Here is a 22,842-nt window from a genome sequence, read left to right on the forward strand (position 1 = left end):
GTCACAGGGAGGGATCATCAAGAAAGGGTCATGAAGTTTGAATTAGTCACAGAGAGCAGAGAAACAATGAAAGAACCCAGAGGTCAGAAAAGCAACCATAGGAGCACAGGGCCACAGAAGGCACCTAATACCAAGATCTTGTATCCCAGGGCAAAGTACAATAAGAGGGACACGTGGTTCAAGGCAGAAATAGAGGCAGCCTTTTAAGAAGGGAAAAGCACTCCCCAAGAGTGGAAGCAGACTAAGGAGCTGAGTAAAGAGCCCCAAAGCATCCAACCATGAGGTATAGAACCCTTCGTAGCCATTGTCTTTTCTGTTTGCATTTTGTGGGATACAGACACACAGACACATACACAAACATAAACATGCATACACACCCATGCCCGCATGATTCAGTTCATCCGCATCATGCTCTGCCCCAGCATCCACTGTTTCTCATAACTTCCAGCTCCCTCATCTCCTTTTTCTCCTAATGACGTAACTGAGCTGGGTAAAAAGCCTCACTGCCCATTTCAAGGCAAGCTAAGGTTCCAGGTAACTCTATAACAGTAATCAGTGAAGACATCGCCGACGGGTGCTCACCCACTTTAAGAGCACTTAAATGCTTGAAGACCAAGAGGGTGATTTTTCTCATGGGCAATCAAGGTAACTATGGAAAAAAATGTATCTTTAGTGGGATCTACACTTCCAGGTTTGGATGCCATGCACTGACTTAAAAAATTAATCTCTTCTGGTCAATTCTGAGTTCGTTTTTGGTTTCTTTGTGCCCCTCCCCAAAGCATTTATATAATATAGTATTCTTTTATTAGAAACTAGAGCTCAAAAAGTTGTCAATGTCAATCACAAGGTCAATATCCATGCATTTATTCACGATAGATAGATAGATAGATAGATAGATAGATAGATAGATAGATAGATAGATAGTAGATGGATGGATGGATAGGTAGGTAGATAGATAGATAGATAGATAGATGATAGATAGATAGATAGATAGATAGATAGATAGATAGATAGATAGATAGATAGATACCACATAATTTTTCTGGTTCCAAATTACCACAGCCCTCTCCTGATATTTGCAAAACTGAGCACACACAATAATACAGTGCACAAACCCCCAAACCAAATTCTGAAACAAAACAAGCTGGAACAGAGTTGGCATAGGTCCAGCTTCTTATCGCCTAGCTTCCATTTGATCTGTGGACACTGGTGTTTTCCCTCAGTTTCCTCCTTCAAAGTCTAGGAGCACACTAACCATATTGGTTGAGATCTACTTTGTAAGCATGTACCTTTTCTCAACCCAACACCTTTCAGGTGAATCACACCCCTCACCTCTTCCCCATGAAGAAGAAATTATACAATGATGACTTTGATAGGTTTACCCCCATGTGGATGGAGCTATAAGATTTGAGAATAAATTTCCCTCCACTGAAGCTGTGTTGACAATTGTCTAGAGAATGCATCATCTAGAGAGGTCTAAATTATTAGAAAAAAAAGTGCTATAATATTAGTATAATTCATTATGGAAACACAAATGAAGATGTAATCAATTCTATTGAATTTTTCAATATGCTGTAAACTCCAGCTAGTTTTTAAAGCATTAAACACATAGCCAATAATATATATATATATATGTATATATGTATATACATATATAAGCCTTAAAACCACTCTATTTTGTACAGCCCTTTTTCCACTTTCAAAATAAATCTTTCCATATCTTTCCACTAAGGCTTAACCTCTCCTCCTGCATTTCAGGCACATGCATGGACATAAACATTTGCATAGTCACAAATCTACATGTCTATGAAAACGCACATGTATGCATATGCATGCATGTGTGCCTGTCTCTTGGCAATCCTTTGCTATTTAAAGGCATATCTGTCAGCACGTTTACCTAGGCACATAGCTCTTGAGGAAGAGGATGGATTACTTCCATGAAGATACAGGCTCAGGATATAAGTGGAGAATGTATGGCCGCCCCACAGGGACTGGGAAGAATGACTTCCTTCCTTTTGTTATTCCTGTTCATGGGAATGTAGACTTTGTGGTTGACATCAGTGTAACCATAACAGACTTCACTGCAACTTAGATATCTTGGGTACACATGACAAAATAAGATAGAGAACAAGCCTGCTCTTGGTACCACGAGATGCTGTACAACTTGGGACCCAATTTCAAACCTTTCCTGAGAAATCAATTTCTGTCTTGCTTAAGCTTCTGCTCTTTTTCTTTTACTTCTTTCTTTGTCTTTTTTGGCAAAGCCAGCATATTTTTGCGAATACTCTTTTATATCCCAATCTTCTCAGCTTGGGCCACACTCTCATCTTAGACACAATCTATATCTCTCCTCCTGTTTTTCGGAGTCTAACCTTCAGAACTCTGCAACACACAGCTCACCAAGCAGTCCCCACATGACTGCTTTCGGCTCTTAGGCTGAATGCGGTACTGGCTTTTTCCCAGCTCAGAATGTGGAAAGAGGAAAGAGTCTTTCTGTGAGGCTGTTTCGACTTGATTCTGAACTCCTCTTGAGTAAGACTGTACACTGAGGACTGCATAGCTTAGGGTCTATCTCAGTCATCAAACTTTGTCATATCGGTGAGACAAAGATGACCCGAACATGTGGGCTTGGAATACACTGCGCTTTACTCTGCTGCACCTGTGCCCTTGACCTGATCCCACTGCTGTAAGGTGTGGATGCACTAGATCCCGTGTCATCTGTGCTTAGCACAGCAATCAGAAAACAAACGCTACTTCCAATGTGTTTGGTGGGGAGTAGAAAGTGTCTGGAGATTCTGATTGCTCAGATTAAAACCTGTTTAGCTTGGACAGTTGAGCACAAGTTCTGCATGGAGACCTTGGGTTACTTTAATTAGCCACACTGCTTCTCGCTGAATTGAGAAGACCCTCATAGAAGAGACAAGCAGAACACTCACTCTTTCTGAGAAAGCCATCTTGTCATTATTTGGGGAAAACAAAACACACCCCTTTCTGAAATATACATGCTAGTCACCCAAGCAAAACCATAAAATTCTCTCTATATACAAAGTAGCTAAAATTGAATTAACTTTTAATTAACAGTTAAGCACTAGTCAAATCTGTCAAAGTGGGAAAATTTCAGATAAATCTTGAGAATATATTATACAATAAATAGAATGGTCTATGAAATACTAAAAATGAAACCAATATAGCAATAAATATTCATTAAGGTTCGAAGAAATTCATTTTTACAGTTCTTTTAACAAACCAATATGTACCAAATATAAAATGTATTGAATATAAATATAAACATGTTTCAAGAAATTATTTTACCGCTAATAGAATTTTGCTATCAAAAATCCAATAACTCACAATATTCAGGAATAGGCATGGTTGTAGTTGAAACTTATAGAATCTTCTGGAACAAAGTGTTTAAAGGAGGTGACCTAATTTAAGTCCTCTGATTCTGAGACAAATAATATTCATAGCCTTTATTCAACAGGTGGAGAAATATGTTGTTTATTATTTTTAAAGTTCTACGGGAATATAGAGTTTCCAATAGCTTTTTTAAATTGCCATTTTAAATACTCATTAGCACTTAAGCTGTTGGGTGATTCTTTAGTATTTCTCTGAAAAAGGAAGAAGAGAAGATTCCGGATTTGCTGGTGTTTGTCACAATGCTAGAGCAGGAATAGGAGTAGGCTTAGGTAGAAGAAAAAGAACAAAGATAAGACAAGAGAAGCCTACAGAGGTTAATGACTCAGGTGGAGGGGGAGAGGAGAGATGCTGAAATGCATTAGCCTTAGGATTTAAAAGCTCAGTGTAGGAGTCCCACACACAACTACACTGGCAGGACATTGAACAATAACTGGTCGCAGAAGAGGAAACCCTGACTTCCAGGTATCTACTGCTGTGGAACAAAACTGTCTGCAAGGTAGAGACTTAAAGCAACATCTCTTCTACTATGGTTGCACACATTTTGGCCCAGGATTTGGACAGGACTCAGTTGGGTGGTTCTTCTGTGTAATGTCAACAGAGGTCTTAATGTTGTTTTCAGCTAGAATTATAGTAGTATGGAGGGCTGGCTTCCTAGCAGTGTGATTGGATGGGAGGAACAACGGGGTCTGTTAATCAGAGCAGCTGTATATAGGATTTCTACCAGAAGGGACTCATCGTGGTAAGAGTGACAGCTGACAGATTAGGATGCTTGGCGTGTTCAAAGGAAAGCAGGAGATATATGTGAATGCATTCTAACCTCATAGGTTCTAGAATGTTCTTTCATGTGTGTGTGTGTGTGTGTGTGTGTGTGTGTCTGTGTGTGTGTGTGTGTGTGTGTGTGTGTGTGTGTGTTTGGTCAACAACAAAAACAAAGCAAAACAAAAGGATACTAAGGCCAAGACAAGAACTATGGAAGAAGAATTTGGTTCTTCCTCTCAGTATGACAAATGAAAAATAATCTTTGGCTCTCTTTAACCCACCAGAGTCTCCATAATCTTTCCACGCAAGCAAACTTTCTAGGAAGTAATTTGAAAAAAAAATCACTGCGTTCTCAATTACTACTTAAGGTTAAATAGCAACTGATATGGCTTTGTTTGAGTCCAAGAAAAAATTAAATAAGCTAATGGGCTTCTATAAGGAATGTTTGCCCCTGTGTGATCTTGCTGCTCACACAGTGTGATGGATAAATGACAGAAGAAATTAACTTTAGCTCTTTCTGTGAAGTTGATCAAATTATTGAGAGTCCCTGATGTGGATCTATATATAACACGTGCTACAGATGTCCCCTGAAACCTGATGGTCCCCGTCCCTGAAACTGGAAGGACATGGCAGCAAAATGAATAGCAAAATAGAGTTACAAACATAAGGGGAGATTTATAACATTGTAGAAATTCAGACTTCCTGATAGGCGTATGATTAATCTTGCCAGCTCAAATTCAGAGGAAACTTCAAAAGGAGACATCTAAGCAAAATTTCTATGAAGGTGGGGAAACAGAAAGTGGGTGTAAAAACAGATGAACCTAAGAAGTAACTCTCTCTTTCATGCTTTCTAACTCTCTCTCTCTCTCTCTCTCTCTCTCTCTCTCTCTCTCTCTCTCTCTCCCCCCCCCTCCGTGTCACACGTTGTTCACATGTGTGAAAGCGTGTACATGCTTGGGCGCATGCATGCCTCTCTCTGCGTGTACGAGTACTATAAAAAGTTTAACATGTTGAGAAAGGAGAAAACAAAATTAGATATAAGGAGACTCCACATGGTTGAATCTGAAAGCGAGGCTGAATCTGAAAGTTAGAAGATGATCTTTGAGAACTTCAAGTTTAAGTCTAGCATGTTTTGAGAACATGCACCGTGATGGAGAAGTTGAGTACCTGCCAAGCTTTTGCCCAAACTGAAGGAACCAGTAAGTTTCAAACCATTTATAAGCATCCAGAAGTCTTGTCAGGGTGGACTAACGCTCCTCTTACTTGAGAATCAAGCTCTTTTCTCCCTGGCTTCTAAGAACACTTGTTGAGGATGTATTTCCAGCATCCATGTCTTGCAGAATGAGAAGCTCTTCCCTCTTGACAGGCTACGAACATTCTCTCAGTTAGCTACTTCAATGAACAGATATTCGACAGGCAACACTTCCGCTACAGGTTTAAGACCCCCTACCTCTGCTCAGTTTTGAGAGAGGCCAAGAGGAACATATGCTTTGTCTTTGGTATCTAATTCTGGCCCTTTTTATTATGGACTTTAGATCAGTTTGACACTCTTTATGTTTTCGTTGCCTTCTACCCTGTTATAAATCCTTTTTGAGCCAGAGACGACTTCTAAACCCTTCAGAAGCTAAGCTTCTCAGTGGGAAGCCACGTGAAATCAGGCCATCACAGGTTAGTCTCACATGGGGGGTAGGTCCCTTGTGAAAATGAACACACACACACACACACACACACACGCACACACACGCACACACACACTCAAACACACATACAGGTTAAGGCTCCTCTATCTACACACACACACACACACACACACACACACACACACACAGGTTGAGGCTCCCCTGTCTATGTACACACACACATGGGTTAAAGTTCCCTTGTCTATATGTATACATGTGTTAACGGTCCCTTGTCTACATACATACACACATGGATTGAGGCACCCTTCTCGACACAGATTAGAGTCACAAGTGTTTGCGATGTGGGGATTTTTTTCACAAATAAAACAAATTTGCCTTTAAGCTAGGACTCAAATCTAAACAATGATGTTTCATATATGCCTTATACAAAAGGACTAAGGGAAAGATACTATCAATTTTTTAGTGGACGCCTGATTTGACCATAACGTATGACCATAGGTTGGATCCTTTGACTTGGAGACATGATTTCAAAAGAGTTTGTTGGGGAAGATGTTCAGATTAGGAACATACAGCCTGTTAGGTTGTTCTAAATACCCATATACAATGATTGAGCACCTTAAAAGTTTGCATAAGATACCAATAAAAGGAAGGCATGAAAAATTTGTGTGTCTGGGGTTGGGGATTTAGCTCAATAGTAGAGCACTTGCCTAGCAAGCGCAAGGCCCTGGATTCGATCCCCAGCTCCGAAAAAAAAAAAAAAAGAAAGAAAAGAAAAATTTGTGTGTCTGAAAAAGCAAACTATCTCTAAAAGGATCAAATTAAGACTGTACTCAGGTGAAAAAAAATCACCTTGGAAGGACTAAATATTTGACTTAGGAAAAAGTTACTAATTCTAATTTTCTTTCATCATCATAAAAATAGAGAGAGAGAGAGAGAGAGAGAGAGAGAGAGAGAGAGAAACTGGTGTCTTTGTTCTTCCAAACCATTTGAGGAGAAATAATAGCAAGGGAGCGTGTGTGAAGAGACTGAACAAGCTGATACTCATTGTTTGTGGTTCAAAATCCACCTGGGTGGATTAGAGCTGCAGTCATTGGCTGTTCTGCCTAACTCAATAGGTTACCTGAGCCACTGCAACGATGCTTGGGTATTTGACAGGCTGCAATGGATTTATTTCGCAGGACACTTTCTTGCTTGAAATAGCCTTTGTAGCTGACCCCTTCATGCCACCCTTTATTATACGAACAAAATTGCATTTGCCTTCAAGTACAGCAGAGGCTTGGTAGGAAATTAATTTTATTTTTAATTAGGAGCTGATCCTGTCATCGGCCTCCTATCTCACCCTGTCAGCACCATCAGGGCAGTGCATGCTACAGAAATTTCTACCTTTCTAGCAAATTAATAAAATTTACATAATGCCTACTGTGTTGTACATGGGTGTTACACTTCTCGAGTGTTCTATTTTTATATTTCACTCAAAAGAGTTGGGGGTGGGCTAAAACAATATTTTGACAATCGAGCAGAAGAAGGAAAAAGGAAAGAAATTTCAACCATTAGAGCAATGGCCATCAATTTCTGGCTGAACACAAGAGCTCTTTAAGAACGCCACTACACATGTCATACCTGTCGCTATTTTTCTGAAAGTACTCCAGGAGATCTAGTGTGCAGGCAGGCTTGAAAACCACAGGGCCAGAAGATTCTTCTGTGCCAGATAAGCTATAGAGAGAGGAGTTTGAGTAATGATTTTGAGGAAAAAAATTGTATTTATGGCTTAATTTATTTGAGGCTTTTCAATAACATGTATAACACCATTTAAAATACTTCTAAGAAATTCATCGCAACCTAAGTAAATCTTAACTGCTAGTAAAAGCACATGGCAGGACTAATGCTCTAATGGAGGTGCTGGTTACTGTGAAATAGAGAACAGTTTACCGAAAGTACGGAATGTCTAACCAGAACTGATGAATAGTTTAACTCAAAGGCATTCATCTGTACAGGCCCCTGAGAGGCTCTGCCAGTGCACTGACATTTGTGTGCTTTTACAGAATCTGAAAGAGTTGTGTACTTTAGTCCTGGCTGCCTTTGCCCCCTCTAACTTTCTCTGAGGTTCATGATAGGATAACTTCATGGTAGTCAGGGCTACCCCTGAGTTTCCAGAGTGGAAGTTGGGTTGAGGATTCGTGTAGGTTGTTTTTTGTTTGTTTGTTTTTGTTTTTGTTTTTTTAAATAGACTGTGTCTGGTGTAGCTTGTTGGTGTTTCGGTGCCTTCTAAAGTGATGGCTAGTCAACCCAAGCTAAGACTGGCCTCACTGCTCTGACACACTCAGAATAGCAATGTGAGATTCCGGGACTGACAAAAAATGTATAATGACATTGATGAAAAAACTGTCTAATGAATGTTGTCAACTCAAAGGGAATCTGTGATTAGTCGTTGCACATGAAAACTGGAAACCCGAGCTCCCACAGCTTGTCTGGGAAAAGAAAGTTCACAGGAGCTCTCTCCAGCTTAATAGTAAGTCCAGTAATGCATGTGACATGGCCATTCACAAGCCTTTAAAGTAAGATGAAGTTTTAAAATCCCCCCGTGTTGGCCAACACTGGTCACACTAAAGGGAAGATGGAATTATCTTTTTATCCCCATAGACAATAATATCCTTAAGGTATTATTAGACAAAGGCTCACAAAATGCAGCCAAAAAAAATACACATTTGGGGGAAAGTATTTTAGGAGTGTGTCAGGAAGTTATTGATTTTTAAAATTTAATATAATTGTTTTACTGGATCAAGTTCATGGGTTAGCAGATATTTTTTTCATTTTGATCGATTAGCTGTGATATCTTTTCCAATTCAAAATAAAGATTCTCCTTTGGATCTATTTTTAAAGCCAAGTTTTATTTGCTTTTTCTCAAGGATAGTCTCAAAATTACATAAGCTTCTATCTTACTTGGATCTGCTCATGGCTTAGGAAACCTACAAGCACTGGGCCAGAGTCACCTGACCCAGAATACCATCCTATTGCTCAGATTCAGCCTTCCTCAGAGACAAAGCATTTGGGTTTCCACACAAAAGAAGATGAAGACAATAAAAGGAGACACAGGTAATTCAAAACAAAGACAGGGGGTTGAGGATTTAGCTCAGTGGTAGAGCGCTTGCCTAGCAAGTGCAAGGCCCTGGGTTCGGTCCTTAAGGTTTATTTAAAAAAAAAAAAAAAAAAAAAACCAAAGACAGGTTAAGTCATGAAAAATGGATGGCAGGGGCTCAGTGGTACAAATTGATAAGAGATACCTGAGTAGCCCTTGTTGATCATATATTAACAGTGATAGAGAATGATACAGTTAAAACAGACCTTATTCTAGAGATGGAAGATAGCTCAATTAGTTAAGTGCTTGCCTCACAAGCATAAGGATCCAAGTTGGAGTGCCAGAAACAATGAAAAAAAATCTCAGAGTGTAACGTCAAGTGCTTGAAACTCCAGCACTAGGGAGGTGGAGACAGGAGGATCACTGATGTTTACTGGCCAGCCAGTTCAGTCTAATTGGTAAACTCTGAGCCAAAGAGAGACTCTGTCTCAAAAGAACACAGAGGACATTCAGGAGGATGGCAGCCAAAATTGTACTGTGGCCTCTCCACGCACACCCACACATGAATGCAACCCATGCATTAAAATTAAGTTGTAGCTGTAACACAGGCCAAGCAAGCACATAGCAGAGACTACCACACCACCTAGACAAGATAATCTCACAATGGGAAGTGAGCACGTGGTGTTGTACCAGTGCTCTGGAGTTCACTGGAGGCCATGAGCATCAGCCTCCATGTCTAAAATGTGACGCCCAGGTCTGCTGGCCGGAGAGTGTCATCTCCCCAGTGCCCCCTAGAGTCTAGTGTTTATAGATACATTTTTTTTCATTAAACACAGTTTGAATTGCAGTCACTTCATCACATGGCAATGCTAGAGCTTAACTGCTTATGTTCAAATGTGGGTCTCACGGGACTGTTTAATCTTACGAGGTCAGGGAAATGGCTCAGTGGGTAAAGTACTTGCTGTGATAACATAGGGACCTAAGTCCACATTCTCAACCCTCGTGTAAAAGACAAAGATGGTAGGGTATACTTGTAAGGATTCTAGGGCCTCACTGACCAGCCAAGCCAACCAAAAGGGAAAATTCCAGATTCAGTGTCTAAAAATGGGGTGGAGTTCAATAACAAAGGAAGACAACAACAGATGTCAACTGTTACACAATAGATAAGCATGCACACACACACACACACACACACACACACACACAGAGAGAGAGAGAGAGAGAGAGAGAGAGAGAGAGAGAGATTTAGCTTAAAGAACCAGGCAATGAAAAATGTATTTGCTAAGTATTTATGCAATATACAAATGACAAATGTTTATAACTATATTTCTCTTAAAGTATCACAAGCATCACAAAGCAATGCACATTGCCTCAGTTTACCTTAACGCTTTAGAAAGATGAGCCTGAAAAATAATGTCCTACATGTCCTATGCAATAGGAGCAATCCCACAATGATCCACTAACACACATTTAAAGGTCGCCAGTAGGCCAATGCGTAACTCTTAGAACCCGAACCAGTATAATCAGATATCTCTTTCTTTGTTGATATTGAATATTTAAGGAACCAAACTCAATGCCTTCTAGAATATTCTACTCTCTGTACCTCATCTGACTGTTTCTAACTTGATTATGTTTGCTCTATTGTTCCTTTGACCTTCCTGTAAGTAGGTGGTTCAATCTATATAAATAATCTTGCATGGTTAATGTAAAACTATTTTATAAGCCCATTTTAAGTACTGACCTTGAATTCTGGTTTTCTGGCTTTACTCTATCATGTTAATTCATCTGCAGTAGAATTCTGATGATTGCATTCCTGAATTTCTGTCCTCATAGGTGAAGAAGATTCAAGGCCAGGAAGCCTAGAGGGATAACTCAAGGTCACACATGGAGCAATATAAGATCAAAGGAAATTGGCAAAGCATGGCTCGGCCTATTTTAACCAGTTTCAGGGCAATAAAAATGGGTGCATCCCTAAAGGTTGAGAGAGTAAACTGGAGGAAAGAGCCTAGGATTCTTCACCAAGGGGAAACGTTTGGATGGAAATTGCCATTGGCAGCAGAAGTAGGTTCATAGTCAATAGCTTTACAATACATTTGTAGTGCATTAGGACCTGTTGCTGGAATATCAAGGTGTCCTCAAAGCCCTTTGAATTTAGCAGAACCAACACCCCAAGGATCATCCAAGCTTGGTTGATTCTGCCTCTAAAAAGAATGTTGTGAGGTCAAGCTTTCTCTCCACCCTTCTCATCCCTCCCTGTCTTCTCCCCTTAGCAGGCCTCCCTGTTGCTTTCCTTTCTGCTTCTAATTCCTTTTAGAAGTCTTTCATAAACCTACAAGAAGAAACTTTTTAAAAGGTAAATCTGATAAGGTGTTCTCTTTCCTCAGACCACTTAAAACCCCTTTGCAGTCACCCAATGTATTGTTCTAAAAACCACACTGTTAATATGCCCAACAAGGCTCGGCATGCTACAGATTATGTCTTCCTGTCTAATCAACTTCGTCTTCTTTTCTCTCTCCCTCTGTATTAGTTATTTTTCTTGTTGCTGAGACAAAGTCTCTCAGAGAAGTGATAGAAGAGGGGTTGACTTTTGCTTCTGGTTAAAGAGAGGATACGGTCCATCTCAGTAGGAAGGCTTGGTGGCAGAGTGTAATTCTGTGTGTCACATTGACTCTGGCTGGTCACACAGGAGACAAGGAACACAGAGAGGTGAATTCTAGTACTCAGGCTTGCTTTCTTTCTCTGTTCCACTCAGTTTTGCATGCAGCCCTAGGGTGGGACCACCCACTGTCAGGATGGGTTTTCCATCTTCAGTTAGACATCTTTGGAAATGTCCTCACAGCCATGCCCAGCAGTGTGTCTCCCGACTCTCGATCCAGTCCCCACACTCAAATGACTTCCTTTGTTTAGGAAACTGCATCCTGCTCTATTTTGCCTGCAGACAATTGTTCCACTTGTTCCCTCTGTCTGGAAGACGTCCCCCGAGCTCTGTGGCACAGCCTGACCACCTGCCCTTTGCCAAGACACTTTCTAATCTTCCCATCAAATGTTTTCTTCCTCAAATAAGTCTTTTCTGACCTTGAAATCCCTTCCGGAGCCCTATCATCATGCCGTGTGCTTTAATTTCACAGGTCTTAGCATCATTCGCCTCCTATATTAGATTTATTATTAGCCTTACTGGCCTCAAAGCTGTATGAGAATTGAGACTGTGTGATTTCAGTTACTTTCTTAGCCAAATAAATGGGTTTTGCAAAGTTGCTGTGGAATGAGTGCTACTGTTAAAAAAAATTGGAGTCTCATAGCTAAATATGAGACTGGATATAATACTAAATAAGAGAGCTAAATAGAGCTGAGCACAAACAACCAGGCCAAAAGACTAGGTAAATGGATCTACAGTTGAGAGCTACAACATGGGTAGGACCCAGCCATAATGAAGGTTTCACTGGAAAGCTTCTGATAATACATCAATGAGCTCTGTAGTATAAGATTTTTAAGGGGAAATTTTTATTGTCTCTTTGGGTCACTTTGCTACATCTGTCAGTGTTGGTCCTTAGCATCAAAAATCATTGATCACTATGTGCAGCAACCATTTCCCTCAACTCTCCTTGGCCTCTTCCCTAGAGCATCATGTTCTCACAGTAGCCCTATGGGGTTTCTTAGGAGTCAAGAAAGAACTATACTTATCCATGACTACCCTTTGTACGCTGATAAATTCCATGTTTTAAAATATCCAAGTTTAGACTTAATGTCTCTTCTAAGTTTCAGACCCTATGAAAATCTTGATGTATTTGAAACTGAACTCACCTCCCACTTCCACCTCTGAGACACCCATTTGGGTTTTCTTCCCACAGGTCCTTGTAACATCGTTCTGAGGCAGGATGTAGCTCTCTGTAGGTACTAATGGAAAAGGGACCATCAGGCGACTACAGGTTGTTCACATCTGTTGTAGTGAAAATGGACACTGTCGCTCAAAGGAAGGTAGGCATGAAAACAGCCACATCACAAACACTTGAGAGGAGAAACAAAGCTTGTGTGCCTATGAGCTGGCCAAGCAGACCTGGTAAAAACCAGACAAACAGGTTCAGAGAAGCAAGTCCAGTGCTCACAGGCCTGATGGCCGGCTTCCATACAGGGAATATATAAGAAGCACTACTAATTCTTTATGTTCTTGCTCTTAATTTTTATATTTGTACCAAATAACCTCAAGAAAGCCTCTGCCTGTTTTACAAAAGAGATGCCAGGCCATCTCCTAGATAATGAATTAGCTAAGAACAACAATAGCTACGTCTTGATGAAAACAAAGAGAGTTTAGTATAGTGAACAGCAATTGAGAGACCTTTAAGTTCAAAGTCTATAGCTAGCCTATAGTCAATGTCAACATAAACAAAGAAGGATTCATGGGTGGGTACAGGAGGGCTTCAAGGACTCATAACTGGGTGGGCAATGCATGAACAATGTATGATCATTTCTGGGTAAGAAACATGCATAAAGCATGTGAACCTTTACATTGGCTCAGCCCATGATATCACAGAGAATTAAGCAGTCTCAACAATGACCCAATCTTTGCTAGTTTCTGTGGCAGCTCTGTGAAATTCTCCAGAAAGGAAAGTCAATGACATTATTTATTCTTGGTAATCCTTGCCACTTTGGGCAGTTTCTCACCTTTCCTTAATTTCTCATTGTTTCTTGATACATATTAATAAACATTGTATCTTTGGTTTATGCAAATGAGTATCTATGTTGGTAATCACTATTAGTCTGAGATGGTGAATTCAAAAGCTATTGTCTCAAGTTAATCTTTGGTAAATATGAATGCCCAACACTGTTTTCTTTGGGTCAAGCACAATTGGAATGAGTAAGGTCCAGTCTCAAAACAACAACAACAAAACCACACACACACACACGCACACACACTCCTATGTCAGTACCTAAAACAAAATATTTGATAGCATTGGTCATTCAAACAGAACAGATAATCAGGCAAACTAGGTGAAAGTTGGATGTAAATACAGAAAGCCTTGTCCAGATGGTCTCTAGCTTTTAAGGGCTCAGAATGATCTTGGGTTTGAACATTAGGCAGTCATAGCAAACTAGGGCTCCCAATTTATCACACCACTATTTGCAAAATGACCACATTTGCACATTTAACCACATTACTAAGCCACTGTATTTGGGGAATCATTTACATATACATTTTCATCATATATATATATATATATATATATATATATATGCATTTTCAGTTTACTGTATTTTCCACTTACAGATGTATTTATCCCAACCTGATCCTATTGCAAATCAAGCTGCATCTGGATCTGTTGGCTATGTATCATCTGCTCATTGCTAATATTCATGAATGGCCTAATTAAGTCCTGATGGTTCTATGTGTTAAAATCACCTCCATTGTTACCTGTGGAGGAAGCCAACAGACACAGAAGTTAAGTGACAGGCTAATGCCATCTGGAGAGGAGGTGGTAGAGAAAAATCCTATCCCAGCCCCATTGTACTTAAACACCCTTGAGCATTCCACTTGGTTCCACTGTACCTAGTTATCCACTGCAACCTTAAGTTCCATGTTCTTGGTGCCCACAGTCCTCTCCTTCACTCTGTCCTCACAGGGTTGCAAGCTGTGAGACTTTGAAAGCGACGCTGCACTTTGTTTCAAAGTTCAGCATGAAATTTCTTCAAGAGAAAGTTCCTCTGGAAAGAAAAAGAATGAAGGGAGGGGTGATCTGATCCGATCCGATCAGGTAGGTAAGGGAGTACCTCAGCCATCTGAGTGACCCCAGTGAGAAGAGACAGTGCTTGCCCTGCGTTAGGTTCTTTCCCAAGCATCCATGAGGTCAACTGAGGTAAGCAAGTGAGACACAAAAATTGACACACGGCCACCTACTTGTGAGGGGATTGAAGGAGAGCAAAGAGAAGGCATGTTTCCACATTAAGAATCCCATCTAGGACTTCGTACTTCTAAAATGAGTATTAACGGCTTCTAATTTGGAAATGATCAAGCCGAGAGCCAAAGGTTAAGAGGAAAGCTATATTGCATGCTTACTTCAAGGGCCCTCGCATGCTTGAGAGAGAATTTTATGTCGTGTCTATGCCCTAAGGTATATTACCTCTTCAGTGCTTCCCAAGCTCACACGCTGAAACTTTTAATGACTTCCCATCTTTTTATTACAATTTGAACAACAACAAAAAGAAAAAACCCTTCCATACAGCAAATATGTTGCAGCATCACCCTAGTTTCCAAATAGACATTCCTTAAGGGGAGTGTCTACAGTATTCTGGTTGTTACTCTTCTGACAGATCCTACATTCTCCTCCCTCTTGAATCGTAGGTTCTCCTAAACAACAGAGTTAAAAATAAACAAGGTGAAATGAAAATTCTAAATGCCCTGAAACAAAAACACGGTTAAAAAGGAAAAAGTTGGTTTCTATAGAGCAGATGAGGTGTACCTCAGTGTGTGACTGCTTTTACTTAAAAGTAATGAACAGTGAGTGTTTAGTATTTTATACTAAGTTCACTATGTGGCTATTAACCCTGCGATGAAAGCATATCCTGTCTTGAATGGAGGGATCCGATCCTCTTGTTGGTCTATCTGCGTATTCAACCCCTCTTTGCTTCCTGGCTTCCTGACAACACTTAAACTTATACAATCCTCTAATGCTAAAAAGAAGCAAGCAGGCAGATGGCATCTAGGTTTCTCCAGTTCCCCCATTCAATCGGGCAGTACACCCACCGTGTTTCCTCTGAGTTCTCATTTCTCGATCTTCACTGTCTTCAGGCTATTCAAGTAGCCCTCCAAGATCAGTATATGCACCCCACCCACATACTGCCCCGCCTTCAGCACACAGTTCATGGGCTATTGATGATTCCTGTTCATGGAGTATCACATCTCCTATATCACTCCGGTCCTGATCTCTTCCCTGGGCAGGGCATCCTATATTCCCCTTCTCCCACACCCCGCTGACTGACCTGACTCTCTCTCTGTCATTTTTTCAGAATTAGCCTCCTGTTTGGATCACCAATTCCCATGTCTGTCGGGATCCTTCCCAGACTGCTTTCTGTCTTCTTGTTATGCATTTTAGCTGGTGGAGTCTGTATCGATGGCTTCAAATTCCATGTAAATGATGCTGAATGCTCAACCTACGTATCCTGATCCTGCGTTTTGAATCAAAGGCCTGGACAGAATTATGGTTTTATCACTCAGGAGTTGTTTGCCTTGAGCATGGTACAGGCTACTGGAACCTATGTTCTTTCTTAAACTAGTAGTGGAAGTTCATAGATGGCATGGTTGTGGGACCTACTAGAGACAGTACAATTGCTCATACAGCCACCTCACGTATAAAAGAGAAGATTTTCATGCCCTATTTCCAGTCCGTCCTCCCTGTTAATGTCAAACATTTGGTTCTAAGGATAAAATGAAAAGGCTCAGAGTTATAAGGACGCTTTGTTTGCATCACGCAAGGAACCATTTGCTAGTGTGCTTCAAGATCAGGCAGACATCAAAAAGCAACCTTCTTAGACTCTTACCTTCCTGTCAGATGGACACATGGATTTCGGTCATGTAAACCAATACTGTGCATAGTGTAAACCATTGCAAAAACCAGCGATTCTCCATAGCTTCTAGAAAGGCAAAGGTCAGTGTTTCCTTTAAAGAACAGGGCTCAAACACAGAGCCAGGCAAAGCAAGAGCTGAAGCACTGACCACATTTTCTAGATTCCCTTGGTTGTATTCTATTTTGTTTCCAAAGCTCTTTTAGGATATTTCACTGGATGTGTTTTAATCTGTTTGTCCAAATGATCTGTCACTTTTACTTATCCAGAAGTTTCCGGCACTTATTTGTTGAGTGGCATATGTTTTGTTCAGGTACTGTGTTATGTACCAAGGAGAAAACAGAAAAGGCTGATACAATCTCAAGTCCCCCAGAAGCTTCATTCTGGTGGGAAGAGATACAAAGTTGACAAGTAAGAAAAGCCAAATACTGATATGGAGTGTGCTACACTCATACTCTGTAGAAACCAGTGAGACCAGTGAGGCCCTTGGAACTGGTGGGAGGCAGTCTTCCCGGAGCATCCTGAAGGAGACAGAGAATGTAACAGGACACCATAGGAATGGCCTTGGGAGCTAGGCACCAAGCATGACAAAAACCACTTTTCAAAAGGCAGCAAATTTTGTGCTTCTTCAGTTACTTTCTACGGTACCTTGCAAAGAGCACATCCGGGCATCTATTTACCTACCGGAGACAGTACAATTGCTCATACAGCCACCTCACGTATAAAAGAGAAGATTTTCATGCCCTATTTCCAGTCCGTCCTCCCTGTTAATGTCAAACATTTGGTTCTAAGGATAAAATGAAAAGGCTCAGACTTATAAGGAAGCTGTGTTTGATTTCGTGCAACACTCATTAATGACCCAGTAGGATGGGAAACATTAGAATAGGTTGGAGTAATGATGAACGGTACTTGTGAACCCTCCATTTCTCATATATGCATGTGTGCCCAACGTGTGTGTGTGTGTGTGTGTGTCTGTGTGTGTGTGCGCGCGCACGCACGCTCAGGGGTTCTCAGACCTAACACTAATGTTACTCTGAGCTGGTGAATCGTTGTTGCTAAGGGTGTTTCATGAACTACAGTGTTTCGAGCAGCATTCTTGGCCTCTATTTTCTTATAATGCCCATACTATTTTCTTATACCTGTAGTTCAGACAATGGAATCATGGCCAGATAGCTCCCAGTGAACAAAATATTGGCCCAAAGAACAACTATCCCAGTTACAAAACATTTCTGGAGGCACATTGAGATCTCCAGATTTTGAAAGTCACCAAATTCTTGGCTGGGGTTTTTATATCCTCCTATACAACCTCTCCCTGTGCCAATTCTTTGCTTTTTACCCCTAGAACCTATTTCCTCCAGCTCCCACCCTCCTCCTTCTGCACGGTCTCTCCTTTATCCTACTATTTCTCTAACTCACCTCCCTTCTTCCTTCTCTCCATCACCAAAATATCAAAGTCGAGCCAAGCCTCTAAATAGCATTCTGGAAGTCTGTGCATCATTACCTTTGTAGACAAGGTCCCACAGGGAAACACAGCAGCAACTTGCTTAGGCTGCATGGGCCTCTCGACACACAGTGCTTGCTTAATGACTGCCAAACAGGTGTGAGTTTAGGACTCCTTGTTTATCTGTGCCCACCCCCACACCCCCATTCCTGACCTGATTGTTCTTTGTATATTCTTTATATGTATTTAGAAACTAGAGGTTGTAGGAAAAATACTAGCCCATGTCCTCTGGCAAAGCACTTGGAAAAGAAGGCACAGGCACCGTAGCCGGCAGACACTAGGAAAGAGTAGCACTCGCAGCAGTTGGGCCCCAGAGGGGTTGAACCACCAGGTATTTTTCCTTCCCTAATTTCTTCACTTCCTCTGGTGTGCTATGTCTCCTTGCCCCCTGCTATATGTGTCTGTTCTCAGTCTCCTGCCCCTCTCCATCCATGGAACTTTTAGGTCACAGTCCTCCTGGGCTCCCCATGAGGTTGTGAGGCCCCTGCCATGTCCAACTTGCCTTTCTTCTTTGTCTCCTGCCATCTTTTGTGTCTCTCAGCTCTTGCCCTCCCTCCCACCACACTTCCCTGTATAAATTCACTGTATTTTTCATCTCTGGAAGCACTCTCTTGTCCCCTCTCCTCCCTGCTTGCTACAATCCCTTCTTTGTCCAAAGACAGAAGCATTCTCCCTACAATTTTTGTTGTCCCCCCGCGAACACCATCTTTTCTTCCTAACCCCAAATATTCTACAAGCAGGCTACAGGAAAGCACGGCTGAAACGAATGGTTCTTCTCCTCCCTATGAGCTTATTAAAAATGCAACTGCACAACACAGCTCGCTCTGTGCTCGCTGGCTGGTTCAGCTCTAGTGGAGCACAAATTTCTAGAGACGATGTGGATCACACCCCTCCTAGGGGTGGATGCTCTCTGTGGCCAGTCAATATTTCTTTTTAAAGAAAATGTCACCGGCCATACAGGTGGACTGTGTCTCTGGTTCTCTGGCTAAACCCTTGAACCTGTTTGAATACACGCTGTGCTTTCTCTCTCTTAGTCTGACTGCCCCGACAAAAGTACCATTATGCAGACTTCATTGTCTTTCTCTTGCTCATTTGCCTGTGGGAGAATGGGAAGTCTTTCAAATGGGCTGTGTTTGTAGCTGTTGTGGCTCCACACTGGTCCACCTGGTCCCATTAAGAGACAATGAAACTACCGTGTATTTGTTTAGGCTTTTCTGAACATTTGTACCATTATTCCCATAGCAGCTTGTAACAAGTCCAAGAGGAAGGAAAAGGAGGAGGAGGCAGGAGGAGCAGGGCGGTGCTCCGAGCTGTATAGGACTAAATTCTACCAGCTTTGCACCCTTAAGGGCTTTTCTAACCATCCCACTTAGCCACTGGGCATCCACACAGAGCCACCGTGCTGATCCATAAAGCTTCCTCAGCTGGGGAATTGTGTCCCCTCACTCATACGACAGGGCTCAGAACATGATACCCCGAACACTGTACTGGGGCATTCTGGGTACTTTAAAAAGCAGATGATTTAAGGACAATGCTGAAGCAGGAAGGTCTCCATTGGCCGTATGTTTTTTCCACGAGGTGAGTCATAACGTCTCAGAACTGTCTGGCCTTCTCCCTAAATGGTTGAAGGCCTCCCATAAGAGACTCCATATCCTCAGAGAACACAAAGGGCCCAGAGAAGCATTCAGACCCCAGAGCTGGCAGAGCATCCTACCCTGTCAGGTCATCCTTGGCAATTTCTTTCACCTCCATGATGGCCTTTCATCATGCCAGCCACTGCTGTGTACATGCAGAACTCTTTCTTACGGAGGCCCACGGCCACATACAACTTACTATTTACATGTGAATGTACATTAGTCCTGCTGTCCGTCTGCCATTTCTACCTTTATTCAGTCCTAGTCAGGGACCCTGAAAGTGTTCGGAGATACATTTCCTCCATGTTAGTTTCTGAGGGCTTTGAAGAGATGGTAAAGATAGCTCATCTGCTCCAAATCCTGAAGAGAAAATGAACAACAACCCAACCGAAAGCTATACAAATACAAAAGATCCTTACTAATGCCACATCTCAGATCCCTGTGGGGCCTGGTGGAGAAAGGGTAGAAATTTCTCCCTGCCCCTTCCTCTCCATATTTAGATTAGCAGGAGAAAAATTATTATTTATTGATATTATTTGTTTAGACTGTGACTAACATCACCTGACACTCCTATGTGACATACATGTATACTAAATCTATGTGCGGGCCTTTTTCTTGTTAATTTGTCTTTTGTCACATGCATTGGTGTCAAAGAAAGAAGAGGCCTTTCTTTTCCTCCCAGCACACTGCATAGCTGTGTGTTATGCAGCCTGAACTTGAGACAGGCTCTGCTGGGAATTCTGCCTTGCATATCTCTGTGCTGTGGGTAGGGGCAACACCACTCAGCATAGATGTTGTCTGCAAGCGCCATGCCAAGCCCTCAGTAGAATGCAAAGAGACACAGAAGGGCACACTGCTGGACCACTGGCCTTTTATCCACACATCTGGGATGGTATGTTGGGGGACATTTTGCCTGTAAAGTCCACACATTGCCTCTACTAACTGTCCCCATTGAGTTGTGGCCCCACTTCTAGTGTAAGAAGTCTTGTTCTTCTTGCCTAGCGGGAGAGCGAATGAGTTCACTGCCTTCCGTTCTGAGGAAGAAAATGTCCCTTGAGCAGAGAAGAGCGAGGTGAATGTTCCGTTTTCACCACAGAGAAGACTCGAGATCCCTGTATATTCTGTTCCTGGATTCCCAGAAGCAGGAGCACTGCCAAAGGGAAGCAGCAGTGAGGATCCTATAAAGACGCTACTCAGAACTGGGAGTGTGGAGTTAGATAATGAAGGGAGGCCGGAAAGCACTCGGCAAAGCAATGATAGGGGAATTATGACTTCTGTGGCCCTGCTGGGTCTCTAGTCAATAAAGCACACAGCCCCCACAAGTCCCCCGACTTCACCAGCACCATTAGAAACAGGCCTAGTTTGACTAATGGGAAAGGCCAGGAAAAACACTGTGTAAGAATTCAGCCCGCACTGACGTTGACCCACCATCAGCTCCTTCACCCTCAACAGCATAAGGTGCAGAGGCAATCAGAAGCCATCCTTTCACAGCTGCAAAGCTTTGTGCGTTTCCCTCCACTGGTGGCCTTTTTACAATCAATTCTGTATGCGGTACCGGAGATTTCCCCTCCTTTAGAAGCTAACACAAAAGGAGAGAGAGAGAGAGAGAGAGAAAGAGAGTACTTCTCTCTTTAAAAATCACATGGCAAACACTCACCTCAGCTTTTCAAGAGCCTAATGTTTCTATCTTCCCTTTGCGACCTAGTCCGAGAAGATAGTGCTTTTCCTCTCCTGGGGGAGGAGAGTGCCTGCTAAGCTCAGGATGAGAGAGTTACATACAACAGAAGCAGAGTCTATGCAAAGTGCTGGGCTTAAGCCTTGCGCCTTGTAAGCAATCCTGTTCTTCAGTATCATGGAATGTAAGTGAAAGCTTTGAGGTAAAAGAGAGGATCAAACCCTCAGGTACAAAGATGGGTACTGAGAGTGTGAGCGAGCAGATATTCTAACCCTTTGTCAACAAAGATCAGACCATGAATGACAAAACAAACTCATTCTGGGGATAGTTTTCTCTATCAACTGGGATGATTGTCATATAATTTCTAATTTCAGTCTTGTCTAAATATGTCTTTTACCTGTTAATATAAACATAATATTTATTCAACCGTAATCTGAATGTTATTTTTAGTCAGCCATTAAAAAAGAGAAAATTCCTTATTATGGTAACGTGCTATTAATACACTGAATGATGCACCCTATAGATCAACTCAGGCATTGCATGAAGAAAGGCATGAACCCTTTATTAAGATTTATTTAGAATACACTGTCACTCTCTTCAGACACATCAGAAGAGGGCATCAGATCCCATTACGGATGGTTGTGAGCCACCATGTGGGTGCTGGGAATTGAACTCAGGACCTCTGGAAGGGCAGTCAGTGCTTTTAACCACTGAGCCATCTCTCCAGCCAGAATGGCATGCCCTTTGAAGCACTAGTATCAAATTCAATGTGAAATTCAATTTACAAAAATAATGCCCAGAAAGTGGTGAGGGAACACCACACACACACACACACACACACACACACACACACACACACACAAAACCTTCAATTTCAAACTATTTTATCACAGCTCGTGAGAGGTTTGTTGGCTGTTTTTGTATGTCTGTGTTTTCATAACTAAACCAAAAGATTATACAAAGAAAGAATTTAAATACAGTGCATAAAAGATTATAATATCAAACTAGGCAGAGACACAGATACATATAACACACACTTAATAAGGGCTTGACAGTCAAAGAATGACAGAAAGCATTAAAAGGGCAGGGGTCACAAAAATATGGGATGAAATGTCTGAATGGTCTAAATGTCAACGTTATCTAAGTAGAACTATTCTCAGAACAATTTTGTAATAGACGCACATGTTTCTGCTGCCCTCTCACCCTGTAAAAAGATTCCTGGGTTTATCAAGAGAAACATCTCAATGGTGACAACCCTGTTCATCCATGCACTTTGCTGGACGTGCTGTTATTCACAACATCATAAAGACTGTGGTCCCTACATGATCAGCCCAGAAGTTGATAGGGGAGATCAACAGCTGAGTACTACATTTAGACATCCTGCATCCATCTAAACATGAGGATTTTATAACCGGATACAGTGTATATTTATTATTTTTCTATTCCTGTGATAAAACACCACAGCCAAGAGCACCTTATAGAAAGATAGGTTTATTTGGGCTTATGGTTCCAGGGGTTTAAGAGTCCATCATGATGAGGACTTATGGCAGCAAGTAGCAGACTTTGTGGCCTGAAGTGGAAACTAA

The sequence above is a fragment of the Rattus norvegicus genome, chromosome 7 (assembly GCF_021556685.1).
Source record: "Rattus norvegicus strain SHRSP/BbbUtx chromosome 7, alternate assembly SHRSP_T2T, whole genome shotgun sequence".
NCBI classification, from domain to species: Eukaryota; Metazoa; Chordata; class Mammalia; order Rodentia; family Muridae; genus Rattus; species Rattus norvegicus.